The following is a 19,719-nucleotide window of genomic DNA, read 5'->3' as shown; positions in this document are numbered from 1 at the left end:
CACCCCTTTGACTCCCAGTGTCCGGAGGCGAGTGCCCTTTCTTGCACACCCAGACTGTTGCAACCTATCCACTCCCACTGCTCTGAGGTAATTGTACATTCTTACGCAGTCAACTTGCTGCACACTATCCAGTCTCTCCGCCCACAGGTGACTTCTTGTTGCTTCGGAAACAAGCTTCTTTGCCCACCTTGTGCCATAGGCGTGATTCAAACAGGGTCCACCACGTGTCGAAGCAGCCTTCTTATCCGTTGTTGAGATGGCCACGCATCATCGCAGAATCCTCAAACGTTGAGCTTTGGAGGTGTTGGGGGGACGCCAATTTGTGAAACACAACCTGTTAGATAAAAAGGAAGATAAGATTGTGCGTCATTTCTTTATCAAAGGAGAGAGAAAGTGAGAGACTGACTGAAAAGAATATTCGCAGCTCACCTTTCTGTCATCGGTGTGTCTTCCACCACGTGCAGGGACATAGTGACCCTTGAAGCTCTACATCTACAAGATAGTAAAAGAAAGATGTTATGATTGGTAATTTTTACTATCTTAATATGGAGTAGAATAACATTGCCCTTTCACACACCTTCCCTCCCGCATTAAAAATACAACTATTTGTACAGTTCCAACTTGTTTAATGGGCTTTGATTTATGAAGAATTAGTAGAGTAGTAATGTTTTCCATCTGGTTATAGAAAACAAGTGGTGCGCAGTGATCCACGTGGTTTCAATCATCATGAGCGACTGACTTTTGACCGACTATAAAAACGTTCCTGCTATAGGAAAAAAAAATACAAATGCAAGAAGATACGGTATATAGGACTGCGTACGCCTAAATCGCTGTGTCGCCTTTTTGTATCCAGTCTGCTATACCCCATCTACTCTCCCTCCGCGGCGCACCCAAGCCTCACTGCTAACCTTTTCGCAGACAGGGTACGTTCTACATCATGCAGTACCGCTCTGCCACCAAGAAGTCTCACATTTGGTGCTGAATCTTGACTATGGCAAAGGACATACTCGTGCACCTATCTTCATCGCAGGTTCCTCACCCGTTCAGTCCTTGCGGTACCCCTAACTCAGTGACCAAAGAGGCCACGCACGTGGTGGTGCGCCCCTTGTTTGATAGTCCGGGCCTACATGTGGCATCCGAACCACCAGGACGGGCCATCACAACGCTTGCGATGGGAACATCTCTAAAATGTCGTAGAGCACGTGCGCCCCATCTTTTTTATTGGTAGGGTCATGTGTGTTGTGACACATGTGCTGGATTGGTGTGGGTGTATACCAGCCATGAGGGAGTGTGTGTGTGCCATTCTGACAACTAGACCTGGAACTAAGAAATCACTACAATGGAAATCTAGGCCATGTAGCGTTGTTGTGTTTTCCTGGAAGCGTAAGCGGAGTGGGCTGGACTGACGTATGGCAGTACTGCGCGAGGCTGTGAATGATGACTCTGGAGCTATGGGCGTGGTTCCGTCGTGAGCTATATGAGAAATTAACTGATTCAGGTGTCTGTGTTGTAGTGCTGCCGTCATCGGGGTCTTACACGTAAATGTGTCATTATATCTGTAAAGTCCCACATCATAGCCAACATAGAAGGTACGGGGAATCACTAATCCTGCATTCATCTATAGTTGCACACATAAAAGATGATGGACATGACGCATTTCTGCGAATATGAATGTTTGTTGTACATTCAGTGGAATGTTGTAGCTGTAGTAATACAAGGCTATGAAAGCTTTAGGTTGCAGTTTTTGGCATATAAAGGGCAGCTAATATATATGTATGTGGTAATTCGGGTATACTGTCGAACTTGGTGCTGGGAATCTGTGTTCGAAGCTCGGAGTCGCGTCTACATCCAGTTATTGTAGAGAAATGACGTAATATATGCGTGCCTGAAAATGTATTGTAAATACGGTGCTCATGTACATTGATGATATAGTTTTGGGTCGAGTTTACACTGTATAAATATGCTAAAAAAACAGAAATCGTGCAATACAACAATCTTATAAATTTACTATCTATTTGTTTGCAGTATTGTAATGATCCAGTTTGTACGTTTGTATTTGTAGAATGAGCGAGAGAAAGTTATATAATCGAAGTTTCTGTTACTGGCAGAGGTAAGATGGTTGCATACGCTATTTACAGCACAATATAATGTGGTAGGGCGCAGGAGCAGTATTTTACAAACATAATAAATACACAGACACATATAGATAGTTGAAGTGGGTACGGGCATGTGTGCTCGACTCCATTTTATTAAGTTGCTGTTGGTAACAAGTAGAATAGTAATCATGATATCATACACAGATATTCAATCGTAAACGGTTTATGACTTCTGCTGTACAAAGGTAGGAGCACTATATTTGAAATAATACACAGAAGATTCTATCGTAAAGGGTTCATGAGTTGTGGTGCACTGAGGTAGGGGCGGTTTGTGTTGAGCCTGCGATGTTGCGTGGTTCAGGCAGACCGCACTGGTAAGAATGTCTTTTGACTACAGATCTTTGCCTTAATAAGGCCACGTGGCAATTATTTATGGTGTACTGGGTTAGTGGTACGTCTGGTGTTTAGCGTGTGCTCACCCTGCCATGATGCGTGGTCTCAACGGGCTGCACTAAAGCATTGACTGTTGCATACTGGACTGCATGAACTTTGAGGGGAAAGAAAAAAACTACCATTGATGGTTATCAATTGCTCTGCAAAATAGGTCTACTGATTGCTCCCCATAACAAAATAAACTATTGCACTTCACGCAGCGCATTCTAACTTTCTCAAAATGGAGACCTATGTCTAGTAGCGATGTTGAAGTTGATGCCCCAGAGGTACTTGGTATTGCCGGTGGTGGAGGTACATTTTGGCACAGTCTTCTACATTCTTTGTGAGCATAGTTCACAGGATGCAGGGATTGAAGGTGCTTGTACATACTAACAGTGCCACAGGAGTATTTTTTGTCTCTGCCTTAAATAAATTGAGGCTGAATGTAATGCTGTATGTAGTATAGATCCAAAGCTGAATTCAAGTTGTGAACCCTACTGTCCGCAGTGTACATGGAAGATAGTAGTTAGCAGAGTTATAGAAGAATGCTTTTTTTCACCTATTTTAACAAAATCTGAATACATACAGTATAATTGTCTCTGCATTAAGAAAATCAAGGCTGAACTCCCTACTGTCTGTAGTGTAGATGTAAAGCTGAATTCAAGTTGTAAACCCTGCTGTCCGCAGTGTAGATATTAGGCTGGACTGCATCATGTGTAATCACGATTGAAATAACAGATGAAACAAGTATGGAATACATTGTTGAAATATGTATGTTTCAGGGGCATTATAGTTCAAATTGTGAACTGTGCTGTCCGCAGTGTAGACTGTCATTAAGTGTGCCTTTGCACAGCATGAATTTTATTATTAAACTAAATCTATAAGTGATATAAAAGAAGTTTTTGAATGAAGCATACTAAAGGGATATTGTATAGGTTCGATAGGTGTTGTACTTAGTTTGGTATTGTACTCTGCAAATAACGAATCAACAGTCTATTTAATTGTGAGCTCTGATGACCACAGTGTAGGCAGGAGGCAGCGGTTAGCAAGAGCCCACGGCCACGTGGGGTTGAGTAGAGCTGCACAGTATTGGTAATTTAGCATGTGTGCAGCCAGTGATGATAAGTGGTGCACTGAGTTAGTGGCACCTGACACAACAAGGTTCTGTGGAGCCTGCAATGATGCGTGGTCCGGGCTGGCCATTCTGATAGTAATGTTTTTTGTCTTGTGAATTCTGCCTTAGTAAGGCCACGTGGCGATGATTTTTGGTGCACTGAGTTAGGAGTACCTTTGACGCTTAGCGTGTACGTACCCTGCTGTGATGCGTAGTTGGGGGAGGCACAGTAATTGGACTAATGTCTTTTGTCGATTGAATTCTGCTTGAATTCCATTTAAAAGTGATAGTATGCCTCATTGCTGACATAAAACTGATCACTTTTCTTTGCGATGATTTATGGTGAGTTAAGTTGGTAGTATCTTTGGCGCTGAGCTTGTACGTACCCTGTGATAATGCGCGGTACAGGGGGGCATCATTTGGACCAATGTCTCTTGTCTGTTGAATTCTGCATGAATACAGCCAAGTGGCGATGAATTATGGTGCACTGAGTTAGTAGTACATTTGGTACTGAGCGTGTACGTAACCTGCGATGATGCGTGGTCCGGGCAGGCCGCACTGGGAGCAATGTTTTTGCCTAGTGAATTCTGCCTTAATAAGGCCCCGGGGAGATGACTTGTGGAGCAGTGAGTTAGTGGTACCTGAAGAACTCAGCGTGAGCGCACCCTGCGATGATTCGTAGTTCGGGCGGGTCGCACTGGTACAATGTCTCTTGCCTACTGGAATGCGTCATGTGCAATCGCCATTCCACCAGAACCGTGAGCCCTCACAATGTAGATTGAAGGCAGTAGTCGGCACAGACATTGAGGAATGTTTTTTGTTGCATCCTTTAACAAAATCTGAGGACATAGAGTACAATTGTTTCTGCCTTAATTAAATCGAGACTGAATTCAATGTTGTCTGTAGTGCTGATGCGAAACTGGTATCAAGTTGTAAACTCTACTGACCACAGTGTAGATTGAAGGCAGTAGTCAGTACAGACATTGAGGAATGCTTTTTGTCGCATCCCGAGCACTTCTTTCCACGATCACTACTGTTTTTAACCAAGGGTAAATCCTCCAGGCGGAGGTTGCATAAACACTGACCCAAGGATTATGCACACACGTGTATGAAAGCGGGGAGACAACATATACCGCTACGACCATCTAAGATACATGTGTATGAGGGTCTTTTAATTTGTGAGACACCACGTACCAACCTGCATACCCTGGTTATGCAGGACAAGTGATCCTTTCCCCATGATTTACTGTTAAACAAAGGAGACTGAACGGATCAGAATTCATAAGTGAACCAGCTCACTAGAACTCCTTCCCTCCCGTGGTAGATCACCATGGCGGAAAACTTCAGACTCAGTCACACAACTGAAGAGATCAACGCAATACTTGCAGAGCCACCACTGCTCCTTGAGGGTGACCTCAATCAGACTCTGTCTGCAACAACGGAATGGGACGAACTCACTAAAGCCAAGAGGGAACAAGTCAGGACAGCCGTACACGGCATCATCATGACGGAGTACCTCAGGGTAAACGCTGCACCCAGAGGACTCTGGGTTACCAATGCTCCACGAATCTTTCTTAAAGACCTGGCCTTCAGGAAAGACTGGTCAGCGATCATTTGGAAGTGTACCTGAGACTATCTAGTCCTAATTATCAAAACAGCAACCAGACTGACAGACGAACTAACCATCAAAATCGAGATCCTAGAGACTAAACTTAATAATACTGTGAACATCACCATCTACAAAACAAGACTAGATGAAATCAACAAAGAAATAAAAGACAACCAAGAATACTTAACACAAACAAAACTACAAAAACTAGCGAAAGAATTAAAAAGGTTCTCATTAGAACGTATACATCCCTACAGCAGCAAAGATTTCAAACCTAATGACAATGCGTCAAACTATGACTCAAACAGCGCCTCATCCAATGACAGCTCTGACCAGAGTGGAGATGCATTTCTGAACCGAGGCAGAGGCAAATTCCAAAACAGGAGAGGCAATCGAAGAGGCCACAATTTCTGGCACCCCGCCTATTACCAGCATAACACACAAGGAATGCAGTTTCAACCCGTCAATCCACATTTCCAAGGCTGGCCTAACCCTTACTTCTAGATGCCCCCACAGATGACCCACCAGATGCAACAACAAGCAGGCCAAAATTACCAACAAGGGATTCTTTTTTAGGGAATGGCCAATCGCGACAACGAACGGGGAAAAGAGGAGTAACCTGGTCCGACCAGACCAGACAGGTCCAGACAAGGAGCATAACCAGAGCCAAAACAGGACCGGGACCAACAACCTCATCATAAACCTTACCGACAAAATCCTAACGGACGAGCAAGAAAAGGTACTCTTCAAAAGCCTTGGATATGTACAGACTCCAAAATTGGACATTTTCAAAACAAAGTGCGAACTTGCGGAATTCTGCAGGACACTGAAATTGAAGGCATTTTTCAAAAATCAACCTGCCCTTACAACTGAAGGTGACAACTTTGAGGAACAAATCAACCTTCTGCCCCTTAAACTCTCAAGTTCCAATTGAAATTGCCACTTTCGAACAAGCAATAATGAAGGAAGTGGATGCATTAAGTCAGCAACCACAAAAAATGTTCCACAACATAACCAGAGCAGAACAACAAGCACTATCAGATTTGAAGAACGATGGGAAAATCGTCATAAAACCGGCCGACAAAGGCGGAGGAATCGTAATCCTGACATCAACTGGTTATGATAAACAGTGCATGGACCTCCTAGCAGACACCAAATTCTACAAAATCCTCCCCACTGACCTCACAGCACGGCTACAAAGAACAATTTCAATGATGATCGAGGAAGCGGAAACCAACAGGTGGGTGTCCAAAAAGGAAGCAGAGTACTTGGCAATAAAATCACCGAGAATTCCATACTTTTATTCACTCCCTAAAACTCACAAAGAGAAAAATCCACCTCCTGGGAGACCGATAGTCTCAGGGATAGACTCGGTCCTGGAACCACTCTCCGAATTTGCGGACCAATATCTAAGACCTTTAGTCCAACAGACACCCACCTACCTGAAAGACACACGTGATCTCCTCAACAAACGACAGCACTTTGAATACTCAAAGGAAACCATGCTTCTAGTGGGCCTGGACGTCGAGAGTCTGTACACTAGTCTACCACAACAGAAGACTCTTGACACCCTCGAGACCATACTCTTCAATACTGATTGGCCACACAATACACCCAGACATTTTGTCCTGGAATGTTGTAGACTTTCTCTCACTGAAAATTACTTCCAATACAAAGACATGCTCTACCTCCAATGCCACGGTACTTCGAAGGGAAGTACGTTTGCGCCCAGCATGGCAGGGCTTTATGTCAGTACCTTTGAGAGCAGCTACATCCAAAGCGAAAACAATCCCTACCTCAGTCGAATCCTTTTTTGGAAAAGGTATATCAACGACATTCTGTTGATATGGGAAGGTGATGCTACCAGCCTAAAAGATTTTCATTTGTGGATAAATTCCTTAGATGACTGCCTAAAATTCACCTACACGGCCAACAACAAAAGTCTTGACTTCCTTGACATCAATCTATATGCAGAAAACAATACCCTACAAACCCGCACCTTCTTCAAACCCACAGCCAAGAACAGCCTACTCTCCTTCAAATGTTTTCAACCACGTCCCCTCTGTGAAAACCTCCCATACAGTCAATTTCTCAGACTAAGGAGGAATTGTAGCAAAACTTCAGCTTACAAAAAACAAGCGAATGACCTGTGTGAGAAATTGAAAGTACGAGACTACCCACAATCGGTCATCAACAAATGTAAAAAGAGAGCACGCAACCAACCAAGAGAAACCCTACTAGAAACAATACCTAAACAACCACAAGAGGATATCATCACCTGCGTAACGACATACAGCATGGTGACGAACAAATTCAAAAAAATCATCAACAAAAATTGGAGGATATTGACATCCAACACACTAACCTGGCAGAAACCAAGGTTTGCGAACAAAAGGAGTCGCAACCTAAAAGATCTTTTGGTCCACATAAGACCTCCACCGAAGAAACTGGAGGAGAGAATGGGCCTATGGGATAACCCTCCCATAACAGGTCACTTCCCCTGCGGCACATGTTCGGTATGTCACCTTACTCACCCAACCAAGGAGATACAACTACTGCCCAACTTCAAATGGACAATAAGGAGACATACTAATTGCCAAACTAGCCATGTGATCTATATGATCACATGCCCGTGCCAAATGAGATACATTGGGATGACCTGCAGGAAAGCAAAGCAAAGACTTTGCGAGCACAGGAGCAATATCCACTGCAAAAGAAGTACTACAAAAATGTCCACCCACTATCTTGAAGCAGGACATACTGTTACTGATCTACAGTGGGTTATCTTGGAAACTCTCGACACAAGAGACAGCAACGCGGCCAAAACCCTGTTCGAAAAAGAACAACGTTGGGTACACAGATTAAAAACTGACACTGAAGGGCTGAATGATAACATCCCCTGGCTCAGCCTCAATAAATAATCTGAGGTCCCACACAATCGAGACATTGAGTGCCGTTCTTCTGATTTCCTGACTTTCTATTAAGATGAGTTCTGTATATTAAGCATGCCTTCTGAATACAAAGGCGCAAACAATTGGCCCCCAAATAACTAACCATTTTCTGGGAGCTTTATATCCATTAACTATTACCACCCACGATTAATTAATCATAAGTCACGACTTTGTGAATCTGTAGTCTTTCCTCTAAACACTTGCATAGTATCTCTACCCTTTCCAAACGATAGCCTTATCTGGAACCGGGAACTTCTCACCAGCATATCCAGGTGAGGAGAGGCAGAGATAGCACAAGCTACGCAGGAGAAGTCACGCCACAGGTATTGGGAGGTATTCCATTGTTAGCTAGCGGGAATTACCAACCCCTTTCTAAGTATCAGGATTTTAATCCTTTCTCATCCTTCCTCATCTCCTGGCAGAAAGGCACCTTCTCCCATGCCCCCAACCCGAAGAAGTGCACATTCGCATTTCACCAGGTACGTGAACTTAACAACTACCGCCTTGTGCAACATCCGGGTCGTTATGAGCCCAGTTGTGCCCAAACAATCCCGCCACTCCTGATCATTAAGCGCATTTGTAATCTTAGCCTCCCGCAACCATTTAATGCTCCACTTATATATCTCAGTCATCTATCACATGAGGCCAACAATACTAATAACAACTCTCCGCCGGCATGCTACCACCTTCAACAGGCATGAGAATGAATGAGTCAACACCATCTTGGAGTGTGAACCTTCGCTAAAGTATTGCCATTTTAAAGCGGTTTAGAATCTATACAGTTTTTAACTTGTTCATTGTTTGTACGCACGTGTTGTGTCTCCCCCTTACCCTTTACCCCCGTCTTTTTTGTATGTTAATATTTTTCATTTCAGGTACAATGCGACCAAGGACTGACTGAAATCAGGTCATTCTTCCAACTTATTTTTCCCTTTCCCTATTGTTTTGCACTGGTCCTGAAGAAAGCCCACCGACCTATACAGGCAACTAGGCTGAAACATGTTGACCGTTTTAAAACACACCATAGAGTGCGCTTGAATTCCTTATTATTCCAAAGCGGCACAATATCCAATTACCCACCCTCACTTGGGCTACCCGAATCCAGACCCAATAAAGTTCTACTTCTGGCTGTCCGGGTATTTTAACTCACTTCCCGAGCATTTCTTTCCACAATCACTACTGTTTTTAACCAAGGGTAAATCCTCCAGGCGGATGTTGCATAAACACTGACCCAAGGATTATGCACACACGTGTATGAAAGCGGGGAGACAACATATACCGCTATGACCATCTAAGATACATGTGTATGAGGGTCTTTTAATTTGTGAGACACCACGTACCAACCTGCATACCCTGGTTATGCAGGACAAGTGATCCTTCCCCCATGATTTACTGTTTCTATGCGGTGCCCAGTGCTATAGAAAATAATCCATGCTATAATTCTGATCATATTTATATAACTCTGAGTATTTTAAGAAACAGCCCATGTGGGTTTTGCTTGGTATATTTCATGTAATGGATTGCGTCCCAGTTCATAATCTTCTTGAAATTTCACAAACTGGTGATGCCTGGGCTGTGGACCTCGAAATTTAATGCAAAATATAAGATATCACTAATTGCTGTAGTTGTATAGAATTACATACTTAGAATGCAATTTTTCCACTTTCACAGATAATTTGAAATACATCTATCTAGACAATGGAGGACTCACTGGAATGAGACTGGAGGAGGAAACATTACAGTACTTAATTTATTCTGCTTGCAATAAATCATCTGTAACTGTGCTTGTTGGCATAAATGTGTAAATAAGATATGTCTGGACAAATAACTTAATATTTATTTGGCAATATAATCAGTAGCCAAGGCCTAATATAACAAAGAGCATATATCCAGGATGTTTTTATGTAGTGAGTCAATGGCTAAGATTAAATAAATCCATAACTCCATAGGTAGAATTTATGAGGAAAATTGTCAAGATGAAAGACTGTAATGCAAGTGAAGCATTATTCTGGAATACTGGATTGCCTTGTTCTGCAGTTGGAGGGGTATCACAACACTGAATCTAATATTCACATTAAAGGAAATTGGTCCTGGAGAAGGGAGTAGTTGCTGTAGGACTACGATGTTTCCTGAGTAGCCATCGCGGTCTCCAGGTCAAATTTGCAGTTGATGTTCTGGGGCAAAAACATCAGGGATCTGCTCTATTAGTTTGTTTTGTCTCTCAAGACCAAATTTCTTTAAATTTTGGTATATCTCAGTGCTCTAAACTAGTGTGTCCATATTAGCAGGGTGTATGCACGGGGTGTCAGACAGGGACGCATCCTTGCTCCTTTTTTGATATCCCATATATTGGAGCATTGCCTCTTCCCATGCTCCTCTATGCAGGTGATGCAGTGCTCATTGCCAGGACTGGTAGAGCACTGCAGAGTCTCGTAGAAGTTGGATCTTCAGGTGTATGACTCGCACAAAGACCTCCGCACTCATTTCTGGTTTGTGTCCACTGTTCAACATTGAGAACTGAAAGATTGAGGGTGACAGAGACCTTTTCATACTTAGGTTTGCTTTTTTATGCCAAATTCTCTTGGCAACCGTCTGTTTCCAATAGGCCGTTATGTTTGGAAAGAAGTATGTTGACTATTTCGAACTTTATAAAAAAGAAATTGGGGTTGAAACCCATCCCTTTAGCTAAAGCTATTTCTATGGTGGATGTAGAGTTGAAGATGCTATTAGCTCTATCTGACAGTTGTTCTAATTTTATATCCCACAGTGATTTGAGCTTACCTCACATCACAGATACAAATAGGTTAGTACCAATTCTACTTTATTAATAGGTAGGACGTCATGCTTAACCAGAAATTATTACTGGATTGTTTAAACCTAGATTCTGCATTAAAGATCCCTTGGTTGCATTATGTGACGAGTACATTTCAGGCTCTGGGGTTATCCGAACTTTTTGATTCCACGTTTGTTGTTTTCCAAGGCAATTCTGTAGGAGTTATATTTTAACAATAGCATCAGCCACCAAATGTGATGTGAATAAATCCACAGATATTCCTTACTGTCTGTCTCCATCTTTTGGTTTACAGTCTTAGTTAATTTTATTCAGCATTTGCAGGACCTTTTTATCCTAACCAGATTTCATATACATTATAATTTGCTGGGCTTCCGGCAAACTATTTTTCTCTGAGGGAGCTCAGCTTATATCCATGTGATGGCTAGTCAACTCAATCAGATCTATATCATATATATATATATATATATATATATATACACACATACATACATACATATAAAAGATTGATTAGGTCTCACAATTATTATTTTATTTATTTTTTTCAGGGAAGCTCCGCAAAACAGTAAAAATGTCAGTGAGCACGCAAAAGTTCAGCGAACACGCAGAATTGCTTGTTCCGCTCATTCGCATTGCTTTTGTCCTGTGTGCGAATGCTGTTTGCGTGCTCGGGTAGAAATATCTCGCGAATATGCATTTTGAATGCGCGAACAAGCAGAAAATTCCGCAAAGCGGCAGATCGCGGAATTTTGGGCAATTGCTTGTTTTCTGTGGAACGCAAAATTACCCAAATTCCACAAGCGGAACGGAATTTACCGCCCAGGCCTAATGATTAGTAGAAAAAGTGTGTCATATTTTTCATACAGAATAGAGACATACTTTTTTTTAAAAAGAACAAACTATATGAACATTTTTAAGAAACAAAGTGGTGTTTCCTAGTAACAAAAATATTGTGTAAAGTATGTAGAAAAATGTCTTTTTGCTTTTTTATTTTACTTTCTTGAGAGAAGTTTGTTTTAAACTAATTTAAGGGTAGATTAAGTAGTATTTTAATTATAATGCTCAGAGTTTTTGGAAGTGTATTAGATTGTTAATGGTTTCAATAAATCATATAATTTTGTTTCAGTTTTCTTGGAGCATTTCTTTCCTTTAAACTATTTTTCAGGTTTTAAAGGGTTGGATCGACTTTGTTTAGTTGCAGTAGATTGTCCTCAAACAAAGTTATTTTTGTGATTCGTTCAAAGTAATAGTATTGGATTGCTGTAGTAGGTGGTGCTTGGATATACCCTGGTTTAGGGCCTGCTTTAGTAACAGATTGGTCTAGTCTGGGTAGCTTTGTTGTAATAGAGTCTAATTGTTTGTGTTCTTCCTAATGTGGAAGGCATTATTCCATTCTTCCACTACATTTTTGGGCTAGAGTCAGGGCCGGACTGACTACCGGGTAGTTTGGAATGCTGCCGAGCTGGGAACTGATTTCACTGCGGTGGAACTGATTTTGTTCATGGAGACCTGCGTGTGCTTCGAAATAATTAAAGTAAAACGAATTTCCTTCAGCACACGCAGGTCTCCATGAACGAAATCAGCCCCCTGCTCAGCAGCATTCCAAACTGCCCGGTAGCCAGTCCGGCCCTGGCTAGAGTACTGTCGTACACATTCCACCAGGGAATATGGACTGCCTTCTATGTCCTGATCTGTGTAGTCTCCCTACCTGTGTGTCTTCAAAATTCTCTAGTAAGGGAGTTAATTTTGTTTTGGTAGAAGGTACTTTCCATAAGTAGGTTGTAGTAGTTTGCTACTTTACTTGCGGGGACATAGGTTAGGGCATTTTTATTTATTTGATATGTAAGGGTGGGCGTAGTTCGCGAAGTAGCGCTACGCGAAGCTACGCGAAGTGCACTTCGCACTACGTGAACTTCACGTAGCACTACGCGAGCTGCGGAGTAGCATGTTCGCACTGTGCAAGATGTGTTTTCAATGATTGCACAGTGCGCACATGCATCCGGCACTGTGCAATCATTGAAAACGGCATCTTGCACAGTGCGAGCTGTAGTTTTCTGCTGCTCGAGTAGATTATTACTCGAGTTGCAGCTTTCTCAACGCGAACTGGTAGTTTCTCATTGAGAGCGGTCGCGAGCATGCGCAACCACTCAAAATGAGAAACCTTACCTCCTCGCGTTGAGAATCTCGCCGGGATGTCTTTTTGCTTGCTCGCGGTCGCGAACATGACGTTCAGGACCACGAACAAACAAAAAATTTGCGCTGCACTACGCTACGCTGCACTACGTGTGTTCGCACTGTGCTACGTGCAGCTCGCATAGTGCGAAGTTGCGCAAACTTCACAAACACCGCGAGCGTCGCGTAGTGCTTCGCCCAGGGTTATTGATATGCAAAGTTGCAGATTTTTGTGGGTGCCTTCATATACTCTGATTGAAGTGGTAATAGCATCCTTGTATTGCTGCATGTGGGTAAAGATTATGTTTGGGGAGAAGTAATTATGTAGTACCGTGGTTCCCAAACTGTGCGCCGCGGCACCCCAGTGCGCCGTTATGAGTAGCCAGGGGCGCCGCGCACGATTTGGGAAAGATAGCGTCAGGCCAGGCGTAAATGCAGCATGAAGTTTTTTCCAGCCGCAGCACAACATACGGGGCGTTAAAAACACCACCTGCATAATCCGGGAAAATGGTTCGGCCCAAGAGCGCACTGCCACCATACATGTGCATGTACATGCTTTCACAGACGTAGCCTCCTTATTACTGGCATACGCAGCTCTGACCATGGCTTTGAGCGTTATTGCTGCCCCAGATGTTCTGCCGTGCCTCGTGGGACCCTCTTCAGAAGTTACAAATAGGTAAGTAAGACAAGGGCTGGGAGTGTTTGTTTGTTGAACTGGCTTGGGAGGGATTCCTGTGTGGTGAGCAGTAGAATGTTGATGCCCCGGCATAAAACCAAAGGCCTTAATTATGATTTATTAACGAGCTCAGTGGAGCCCGCCTTTTTAGTGTACTGTAAATGCTGGTGATACTACTATTAATGACATGCCGATCTTCTGCCCAACTTCAGTTTTTACTAGAACTAGATTTTACACAATCTTGTCAGTATTTATGTATCAGGACTAAACCTCTCTCTGTCATACCTTTTTCTCTGAACTTTCTAACCCAGCACACCGATCGCTATTAGTAAAATTAAACTACTGGACTCACAGCACTAACTTCAAATACACCACAGAAAATTACTTCGAGTTGGAAGGCTGAGAAACCCTTTCATTCTCTTTGTGGTTCAATATGCTTACTCCCCAAAATTGAAAGCAAAGCCACTAACAGTCACAACCGCAGAACAAGAGGAAGGACTCCGCATTGAAGAACTTGTTCTTCAGCCAAACAAATAAAGAAAACTTACCCATCGACTGCCGACATGAAATCTGTTCTTTATATGTAACCAAACACTAGATTTAGTTATACAAAAAAGAGGAGCATTTTTATGAAGTAGTAGGAATATTAGATGTAGTGGTGTGGATACAAGTAATAAAATGTTCCTAAATATATATAATGACAACACACTTGTACATTCACAGAACGCCAGAAACTTCTGGAGCTACATATTCAACACATTTGCAGCTTTTGGCCACCTTTTCCAAGATACCTGCTGCAATGGAGCTGGCAGAAGCAGCAGAGACCAGGTATGGCTGGTGCAAACCCCTGCGAGCTGGTACACAAACGCGCTGCTGACCCCCATAAGAAACATGGCTCCTTCAGCCAGCAGGCCAGAACTGACCCCTGGCTGTGTGGCACATGGAGGATCAATATACCAATGAAACAAATTTATCTCCCCCTTTTTTGTTGGTAAGGTAAAGAGCGAGTGCATGAGGATATCACCATATTAGATACTACGAGAACAGCAGACAAGTGTGGTTGCGTGTGAAAGATAAGAAGGAGGCAGCTGAGGAAAGGCCACAGAATAGCACAACTCAGAGGTCAAGAAACAAACCAAAATGAAACCAGCATACACTGTAGCCCTACAGGTGATAGAATACCTCCAACAACAATGGAGAGGGACAATGCCCCAACAGCAAAAAGATAGATCAATATGGTGCCAGAGTGCAGTATGACCCACAACTTGCAGCAGCTCCTTAAGCAACCGATGCCCAGAGGCTGGCAGCCATTGAAAGCAAGATCAATTCAATCTTGGTTGAGGCAAACATCTTCAGGGTGGGCATGCACATGTGTTAACAGTACACTCCCTCTCCAAGTTGACACACCTCATGGACAATGCATTTCAAGATTCACAGGGAAGGTCATGCCAAAATATTGTGCCCTTTATTGAATTCCCTGAGCAGTCACAGGAGGAAAACGCTGAAACCACACAGACTCTCCCTGCACTACCAAGAGCCCCAACAAATGCATTTTAGATCATTATTTCATCCTAGAACAAATTAGAAAAATTGAAATCCAAAATGTTAACACAAAGACATAAAATATTTCTTACACCCGGATGGTGAAACGGAAGCAAACATGATTCAATTCCATTACACACAAAGCTGCAAGTAACACATGAAGGACTATCCTACTTCTTAAAAATTATTCCAGAGAGTATGAGACTGATTGTAGGTCACTGACAGAATTAAATCTAGAACAATGCTTAGAAAGAGCAGAGGAGTAAGAACAGAGAATTGATTATTGGGCAAGCAAGTGCCAAAGAGATACCAGCAAGTAAGAAAATCCTGAACACGTCAAGGGTATTAGTACAAGCAAGTGATAAACCCAATCTGGAACAACAAATGGACATGGGGAATGGGAGGCCTGCACAACTGCATGTAGCCCTGAGGCGGGGCGGGGGGGGGGGTGGGGGGGAGAGTGACAACGTAATGGATCAGGAGAAAAAAACAGGAACTCATGAAATTAGAGGATAGCTCAAGAGGGGAACTCATCTAGAAGTCAGATAATGACTCATGTGAGACAAGTAATGCAGCAGATGAAGAATTCTCAATGGTGGTATAACTGCCAATAAGTAGGGGCACAGAGTATAAGTATAGTCCGAGGCTATGGATTACCTGGTGAGGAACCTTTCTTTGTTGACCATTGGGGGTTCCAGCTTCAGTCTACGACAATGTGGGTCATTTAGAGGCCAGAAATTGGTAGGCCACTTGACCACATGAAGCTGAGCTAAGCTATTAAAATATGCAGTGCTTAGATTGAGCTGGTGGACGCCACTTGCACTTATTTTTCCCCATCTGATATCTACCAAGCTCAGGAGAGGAGAAAAACACACAGATCAGGAACCTGCAAAAGTAAGTTGAAGAAGCAGGGAGTGTCTGGTACTGGATTAGAGAGGTATGAGGTGAATTTGAGACTACCCGCCTTAGGTAGGCAACACTTAGTTGCACCAGCCCCTTCTCAAAGATTTCTAACAGCAACCTACTTGGTATATGGGATTGTGATTGGGCAAATGTTGTGCCTGCCAGCAGTCGGTCAGACACCAGTATATTAGTTTTCCACAATGCTTACAAGGGTGAGAGGACAGTTACACAACAAGACTGATATTGTACATAGGTGTGCATGCGCACACATACACGCACACACACATCTCCACACAATTAAATTATGTGAAAGGGTAGGGAAATCATGCTCAGTGCTGCTTCATCTCATGCCACAGCACACTAATAAACATCACAACGCTAAGTCATGTGATGCAAACAGGATGTGATCCTACTCTTGTGGCACTGGAGATCTCGAAAGCATTTAACACACTACTCTGTGATTGCAGGTTTGCGGAGTTCGAGAGTATAGAATTTGCCCCTAACTTTCAAAGTTGAATCAAACTTCTGTGCACCACACCCACAGCTGGGGTTAAATCATCAGACAGGAGTCACTAGACAAAGGTGTCTACCTTCCCTGTTGCCTTTCGCCCTGGCAACAGAGCCCTAGGTAAATCTAATACAAAAGTTGATGCATGAACAGAAAGGACATTAGGGTAAGAAAATGTGCACACTGGGTCGATGTACATGATGACACATTAACATATCTGTCACAGCCTCACTATTAGGCTCCACTCTTCCTGAAAAGGCTGGGTTTCTGACCTGCTTATTAATAGAGAAACCAGCATTACTGTTTGGGCAGGGACCTAGAGGGACTTTCAGAGATGGGCCTGAAGAGGGAGGCAGATTTTTAGATACCTCGGAGTCCAAGTGGCTCTTAAGTCTGAAGAATAATTTCATATAGAATATGGGGGACTCCAACAAATCCTCCATTCCATTCTGGAATACACTACCATTGTTGTCAGAGTAGAATTAATAAAAAATGCTGCTGCTGGAATGTTGCTTCGATGCTTTACAAAACACTCTGTGCAATTCCAAAATCTTAGTCTCCTTAGTCTGGGGAGGTAAAATAGTGTCAGACTTGACAAGAAGAACAAAAGAGGAGGCCTTCGGTTGCCATACCTACAACTTGAATAGGTGATGCACAGAAGGGAACAACCGGCAGCAGAGACTTATCAGGCGAGGGTTGATTCTGGGATCGGATTAATTGCTGGTGTGCCCGATGAGGGGGGAGGGAGTCAACTACATAAGGAATAGGGAGTCGTTTATTAAGGGGGTCGTGTTGTCCCCATTCTCATTGGTGCATACAGGCTTTCAATCAAATCATCCACTGGAGGGAGGGAGCCAAGTCACGGAGGACCTGTATCTAGGAGAAACACTCATCTGATTTGCAGACACACTGTAGACATTTGGGGTGAGGGCAGGTCATTACATCCTGTTTTAGTTGCTAAGCACATATACAGCATTCAAAAGACATGGACTCACTTTTCAGTCACAATGGAGGGCTCCAGAATGGGAGATGCATGTAGGTGACTGTAAAGAGCGGAGGGAGGCAGAATATAGGTTAAACTTGTTTATTAAGTAAGTAGCAAAAGACCCACTGGTGCTAGAGTAAAGGCATCTATTCAGTTCATCTCCAACCGCTTCTCTGACATAGAATCTAGACTCACAAACCAAAGCATTCTAAATTACATACACAGAAATCTAAGTGATGTACAAGAACTACAGAACCAAAGAATAATAGAAGGAAAACTACAATAGAAATAGAAGACATATACCACATGTACCTTTTCCAATAAAATAAAGCAGGAAAATAAAACTTAGTCTAAAACATAATCACAACATTTGTTAGGTAATTTCACATTTCTTTTAAATGAGACCGGATCAGGAACATCCTGAGCAGAAGAGCTCATAGAGCCATCATCCCCACGAACTGTGTCAGCCAAAACAGGAGAGGGCAAACATGCATTGTCAGGAACAGGATCAAAACCTTTCCCAGCATTGTCATTGTCATTAGAGTGAATAGATTCAGAAACAAAATCATAACACTTCCCAGCATTGTCATTGTCATCAGAATAAACGAAATCATTAAATGAGACACCATCTCCCATTTTCCCAAAAAAACGCTCCTGACCAGGTTTAAGAAGAATCACTGAACGTTTGCTCCACCAACCCTTGTCCTTAAGCAAAACAGTGGAGTTGGTGACCTCTTCAACCAGAAATGGTTCTGAGAACTTTGACAAACCCTTAGGTGTAAAGGATGGTTTGACAATTCTCACCCAATCACCAATTGCTATTTTTTTGTTCTTACAATGGTGAGACAAATCATGATAAGCCTTACCAGACAAACAAGCTGAAACCATTTTGTTCCTAGCTTCATTAATTGAATCCGCCAAACTGACTTTTTAGGTTTTGCCTCGCCGAAGATGCGCTCTGCGCATCTTTTCGGCGCAGGCGAAATCCTGTTGAGAACTGTAGGGTGGCTTTGTTCGGCCCTCGTCCTTGATTGGCTGGCTCCGTAAACGGAGCCTTGCCATTGGACGAGGGGCCTGTCCGTCAATGCCGGACCAGACACGGGGGCGTTCCCGACATTCTTTGGCTTTTGCCGACGTCACGGGACGCCGGGAACGCCCCCGTGTCTGGTCCGGCATTGCCGGCACTACTGCATCCTACCACTTTGCCCTCTTGCGCACTAATGAGGATTTATGGCGAGTCCACTAGTCCTTAGTATTGGGAAACCCTTTCCCCATTCTTTCAATCGCTGAAACCGCCGCCGTGGCTTCGACAGCGCGACCAGAGCCAGTGGGCTCGTCAGGAGGGCCGCGCTGCCATTGGGTGGCCCAGGGAGAGTTGCCGCGCAGCCATTGGCTGTTCCCCGGAAGCAGAGGTCCGGCCCGCCGCCTGGTTGTGGGCGGGGCCGGGAGGACGTGTTGTTCCGCTTCCCCCTGCCTGGGGGAAGCCTTTGCGGGAGTTGCCGGTCTCCCGTGCCCAGAGGGAGACCGGGGAAGAGGAGAGGTCGCGTCGCCGCTGCTGGGGGCTCCCGGCGCCCCGGAGGAGAAGTGGATCGGGAGCCTGGCGGCTCCACTCGGGAGGACGACGGCGGAAGGAGAAGGCGGTGCTTCATTATGAGGAGGAGACCCGCCGCCGAGCCGCCGCCCAGCAGAGAGGCCGCCGCCCGGAGGAGCCCGCCCAAGAGAGCCCGGTGAGTCTGAAGGGCTGGGGAGGGCTCCGTGCGGCTGCTGTTGGTCATGCCAGCGTGCATTGCGGATTTCCTGTTCTCGTGAAATAGGATACATCAAGATGGGGCTTAAGGTAAATGTAGGAAGTTATCCATTATTTAGCAGATATCATGAATTCCCTCAGTGACGCCTGCTCACCTGCGGCTCACGCGCTCCAGGAAGCGGTTGACGAGCTG

Source organism: Lissotriton vulgaris, chromosome 1_1, assembly GCF_964263255.1.
Source record: "Lissotriton vulgaris chromosome 1_1, aLisVul1.2, whole genome shotgun sequence".
Classification (NCBI taxonomy): domain Eukaryota; kingdom Metazoa; phylum Chordata; class Amphibia; order Caudata; family Salamandridae; genus Lissotriton; species Lissotriton vulgaris.
This window is presented reverse-complemented; position numbering follows the sequence as displayed.